The sequence below is a fragment of the Arachis duranensis genome, chromosome 2 (assembly GCF_000817695.3).
Source record: "Arachis duranensis cultivar V14167 chromosome 2, aradu.V14167.gnm2.J7QH, whole genome shotgun sequence".
Lineage (NCBI taxonomy): Eukaryota > Viridiplantae > Streptophyta > Magnoliopsida > Fabales > Fabaceae > Arachis > Arachis duranensis.
The window spans coordinates 56,434,995-56,440,865 of record NC_029773.3 but is presented as its reverse complement, the minus strand read 5'-3'; the positions used below and the strand labels follow the sequence as shown (position 1 = coordinate 56,440,865).

At 39.2% G+C, this 5,871-nt stretch overlaps 1 non-coding gene across 1 annotated transcript; it reads left to right on the top strand.

Annotated features, from left to right (window-relative positions):
• Positions 1-2,822: 2,822 nt before the first annotated feature.
• On the top strand, positions 2,823-2,930 carry LOC127745243 (small nucleolar RNA R71). Its single transcript, XR_008006440.1, has one exon. It is a non-coding gene; the product is annotated as a small nucleolar RNA R71 (small nucleolar RNA).
• Positions 2,931-5,871: the final 2,941 nt, after the last annotated feature.

Below are 5,871 nucleotides of genomic sequence, written 5' to 3'. Positions count from 1 at the left end.
TAGTGTAAGGGTGTTCATCTCCTTGCATCATGGGCAAGTTGAATGCCAACCTTACATTTTCCGGACTAAAATCTAAGCATTTCCCTCGAACCATTGTAAGCCAATTCTTTGGGTCCGGGTTCACACTTTGATCATGGTTCTTGGTGATCCATGCATTGGCATAGAACTCTTGAACCATTAAGATTCCGACTTGTTGAATGGGGTTGGTAAGAACTTCCCAACCTCTTCTTCGGATCTCATGTCGGATCTCCGGATATTCACTCTTTTTGAGTTTGAAAGGGACCTCGGGTATCACCTTCTTCATGGCCACAACTTTATAGAAGTGGTCTTGATGCACCCTTGAGATGAATCTCTCCATCTCCCATGACTCGGAGGTGGAAGCTTTTGCCTCCCCTTTCTTCTTTCTAGAGGTTTCTCCGGCTTTAGGTGCAATAAATGGTTATGGAAAAACAAAAAGTAATGCTTTTACGACACCAAACTTAAAAGGGTTACTCGTCCTCGAGCAAAAGAAGAAAGAAGAGAGTAAAAGAAGAAGAAATAGAGGAGATGGAGGAGGCTTTGTGGTTCCGCCAAGGGGGAGAAGTAGTGTTTAGGTTGTGTGAAAATGAAGGAGTGAAGATGGGTTTATATAGGGGAGGAGAGAGGGGTAGGGTTCGGTGGGGATCCTGTGGGGTCCACAGATCCTGAGCTATCAAGAAAAATTCATCCCTGCACCAAGTGGCGAGCAAAAATGCTCTTTATGCCAATTCTGGCGTTAAATGACAGGCTGGTGCCCATTTCTAGCGTTTAATGCCAGCTTCTTGCCCTTTCCTGGCGTTTAACGCCAGTCTGGTGCCCCTTTCTGGCGTTAAACGCCCAGAATGGTGCCAGACTGGGCGTTAAACGCCCATTTGCTGCCCTTACTGGCGTTTAAATTCCAGCAAGGTTTTCCTCCAGGGTGTGCTGTTTTTCTTTCTGTTTTTCATTATGTTTTTACTTTTTCAATTGATTTTGTGACTTCCCATGATCATCAAACTACAGAAAACATAAAATAACAAAAGAAGATAGATAAATATAACATTGGGTTGCCTCCCAACAAGTGCTTCTTTAATATCAGTAGCTTGACAGTGGGCTCTCATGGAGCCTCACAGATTCTCAGAGCAATGTTGGAACCTCCCAACACCAAACTTAGAGTTTGAATGTGGGGGTTCAACACCAAACTTAGAAGTTGGTTGTGGCCTCCCAACACCAAACTTAGAGTTTGACTGTGGGGGCTTTGTTTGACTCTGTTTTGAGAGAAGCTTTTCATGCTTCCTCTCCATGGTAACAGAAGGATATCCTTGAGCCTTAAACACAAAGGATTCTTCATTCACTTGAATGATCAATTCTCCTCTGTCAACATCAATCATAGCCTTTGCTGTGGCTAGGAAGGATCTGCCAAGGATGATGGATTCATCCATGCACTTCCCAGTCTCTAGGACTATGAAATCAGCAGGGATGTAATGGTCTTCAATCTTTACCAGAACATCCTCTACAAGTCCATAAGCTTGTTTTCTTGAATTATTTGCCATCTCTAGTGGGATTCTTGCAGCTTGTACCTCAAAGATCCCTAGCTTCTCCATTACAGAGAGAGGCATGAGGTTTATACTTGACCCTAAGCCACACAGAGCCTTCTTAAATGTCATGGTGCCTATGGTACAAGGTATTGAGAACTTCCCAGGATCTTGTCTCTTTTGAGGTAATTTCTGCCTAGACAAGTCATCCAGTTCTTTGGTGAGCAAAGGTAGTTCATCCTCCCAAGTCTCATTATCAAATAACTTGTCATTTATTTTCATGATTGCTCCAAGGTACTTGGCAACTTGCTCTTCAGTGACATTTTCATCCTCTTCGGAGGAAGAATACTCATCAAAGCTCATGAATGGCAAAAGTAAATCCAATGAAATTTCTATGGTCTCATTATGAGCCTCAGATTCCCATGGTTCCTCATTAGGGAACCCATTGGAGGCCAGTGGACGTCCATTGAGGTCTTCCTCAGTGGCGATCACTGCCTCTTCCTCCTCTCCAAATTTGCTCATGTGGGTCATGTTGATGGCCTTGCATTCTCCTTTTGGATTCTCTTATGTATTGCTTGGAAGAGTACTAGGAGGGAGTTCAGTAATTTTCTTGCTCAACTGTCCCACTTGTGCCTCCAAATTCCTAATGGAGGACCTTGTTTCAGTCATGAAACTTTGAGTGGTTTTAATTAGATCAGAGACCATGGTTGCTAAGTCAGAGTGGCTCTACTTAGAATTCTCTGTCTGTTGCTGAGAAGATGATGGAAAAGGCTTGCCATTGCTAAAACTGTTTCTTCCACCATTATTGTTGTTGAAACCTTGTTGAGGTCTCTGTTGATCCTTCCATGAGAGATTTAGATAATTTCTCCATGAAGGATTATAGGTGTTTCCATAGGGTTCTCCCATGTAGTTCACCTCTTCCATTGATGGGTTCTCAGGATCATAAGCTTCTTCTTCAGATGAAGCATCCTTAGTACTGCCTGGTGCAGCTTTCATTCTAGACAGACTTTGAGAGATCATATTGACTTACTGAGTCAATATTTTGTTCTGAGCCAGTATGGCATTCAGAGTATCAATCTCAAGAACTCTTTTCTTTTGATTGGTCTTATTGTTCACAGGATTCCTTTCAGAAGTGTACACGAATTGGTTATTTGCAACCATTTCAATGAGTTCTTGAGCTTCTGCAGGCGTCTTATTCAGATGAAGAGATCCTCCAGCAGAGCTATCCAATGACATCTTGGACAGTTCAGACAGACCATCATAGAAGATACCTATGATGCTCCATTCAGAAAGCATGTCAGAAGGACACTTTCTGATCAATTGTTTGTATCTTTCCCAAGCTTCATAGAGGGATTCACCTTCCTTCTGTCTGAAGGTTTGGACTTCCACTCTAAGCTTACTCAATTTTTGAGGTGAAAAGAACTTTGCCAAGAAGGCATTGACTAGCTTTTCCCAAGAGTCCAGGCTTTCTTTAGGTTGAGAGTCCAACCATATTCTAGCTCTGTCTCTTACAGCAAAAGGGAATAGCATAAGTCTGTAGACCTTAGGGTCAACCCCATTAGTCTTGACAGTGTCACAGATTTGCAAGAATTCAGCTAAAAACTGATGAGGATCTTCCAATGGAAGTCCATGGAACTTGCAATTCTGTTGCATTAGAGAAACTAATTGAGACTTAAGCTCAAAGTTGTTTGCTCCAATGGCAGGGATAGAGATACTTCTCCCATAGAAGTCGGGAGTAGGTGCAGTAAAGTCACCCAGCACCTTCCTTGCATTGTTGGCATTGTTGTTGTTTTCGGCTGCCATGTCTTCTTCTTGTTTGAAGATTTCTGTTAGGTCCTCTACAGAGAGTTGTGCCTTAGCTTCTCTTAGCTTCCGCTTCAAGGTCCTTTCAGGTTCAGGGTCAGCCTCAACAAGAATGCTTTTGTCTTTGCTCCTGCTCATATGAAAGAGAAGAAAACAAGAAGACATGGAATTCTCTATGTCACAGTATAGAGATTTCTTGAGGTGTCAGAGGAAAAGAAAAATAGAAGGAATAGGTAGAAGAATTCGAACTTATCAAGAAAGATAGAGTTCGAATTGTGCATTGAGGAGGAGTGTTAGTCCATAAATAGAAGAATGTGAGAAGAGGGGAAGAAATTTTCGAAAATTAAAAAGATTTTAAAAACATTTTGAAAAAATACTAATTGATTTTCGAAAACTAAGAGTGGAAAAGAGATCAAGTGATTTTTGAAAAAGATTTTGAAATTAGAAATCAAAAAAATATGATTGAAAACTATTTTGAAAAAGATGTGATTAAGAAAATATGATTGAAAAGATGTGATTTTTAAAAAGATATGATTGAGAAGATATGATTTGAAAAACAATTTAAAAAGATTTGATTTTAAAAATTAATAACTTGGCTAACAAGAAAAGATATGATTCAAACATTAAACCTTTCTCAACAGAAAAGGCAACATACTTGAAATGTTGAATCAAATCATTAATTGTTAGCAAGTATCTTTGAAAAAGAAAGAAATTGATTTTGAAAATATATGATTTGAAAAAGATTTGATTTTGAAAAAATTTTGAAAAATTTGAAAAAATTTTGAGTTAAAAACAAAATCTTCCCTCTTGTGCCATCCTGGCATTAAACACCAGAATGGTGCACATTCTGGCGTTTAACACCCAAAACACTACCCTTTTGGGGTTTAAACGCCCAGCCAAGCACCCTGGCTGGCGTTTAAACGCCAGTTTTCCTTCCTCACTAGGCGTTTTGAATGCCCAGCTTTTTCTGTGTAATTCATCTGCTGTATGTTTTGAATCTTCAATTCTCTGTATTATTGACTTGAAAAGACACAAATTAAAAATTTTTTTGGATTTTTAATAATGAGGAGTAATCAAAATGAAACTAAAATCAAATAACAATGCATGCAAGACACCAAACTTAGCAGTTTGTATACTATTGACACTAACAAAATGAGAATGCATATGAGAAACAACAAAACACTCAAGACAAGAGAATTTAAAGATCAGAATAAGGAAATCATCAAGAACAACTTGAAGATCAATGAAGACACATGAATGAATTCAAAAAAAAAACGCAAGAAGAATAGAAACATGCAATTGACACTAAACTTAAAATTAGACACTAGACTCAACAATAAACATAAAATATTTTTGGTTTTTATGATTGTGTAATTTTTTTGTGCTTTTTCGAAAATAGATTGAAAAAAAGAAAATAAGGGTATCAAAATTCTTAATGAGAATTCTAGGAATCATGCAATGTTAGTCTAAAGCTTTAGTCTAAAGAAATTAGACATGGCTAGCCAAGCTTCAGCAAGACATTACATTCAAGAGCAAAATTAATGAGAATCAATCAGATTTGGTGATGATAAGAACATCACCTTGAAACACTAGAATTCATTCTTAAGAACTCTGAAGAAAAATACCTAAGCTAAGCAACAAGATGAACCGTCAGTTGTCCAAACTCAAACAATCCCCGGCAACGGCGCCAAAAACTTGATGCGGCAAGCTGTATGTTCGGGTATCACCGTTGTCAATGGCTACCTCCCGTCCTCTCAGTGAAAATGGTCCAGCTACGGGTTACATAGGGCAAATCATCTGTCGGTTCTCACTTGTGTAGGAATAGGATCTAGTGATCCTTTTGCGTCTGTCACTACACCCAACAGTCATGAGTTTGAAGCTCGTCACAATCATCCCATCCCAGATCTTACTCGCAATACCACAGACAAGGTTTAGACTTTCCGAATCTCAAGAATGCTGCCAATTGATTCTAGCTTATACTACGAAGACTCTGACCTCAAGGAATTGAAAGCTCTGTTGTTAGGAGAGGCATTCAAACGCATGGACAAGGAATCCAAGAGATACACACTCTAGCTTTCGCAGGTAGAATGAAAGTGTTTGTCAGGCACGCGTTCATAAGTGAGAATTGTAATGAGTGTCTCGGATCATCACATTCATCATGTTGAAGTGTGAGTGAACATCTTAGAATAAGAATAAGTTTGAATTGAATAGAAAACATTAATAATTGCATTAATACTCGAGGTACAGCAGAGCTCCACACCTTAATCTATAGTGTGTAGAAACTCCACCATTGAAAATACATAAGAACAAGGTCTAGGCATAGCCGAATGGCCAGCCTCCCAATGATCTAAGATAGCATAAGACTACTCAAAGATAGATACCCCGATGAAAATACAATAGTAAAAGGTCCTATTTGTAGAGACTAGTAGCTTAGGGTTTGCAAAGATGAGTAAATGACATAAAAATCCACTTCCGGGCCCACTTGGTGTGTGCTTGGGCTGAGCATTGAAGCATTTTCGTGTAGAGACTCTTCTTG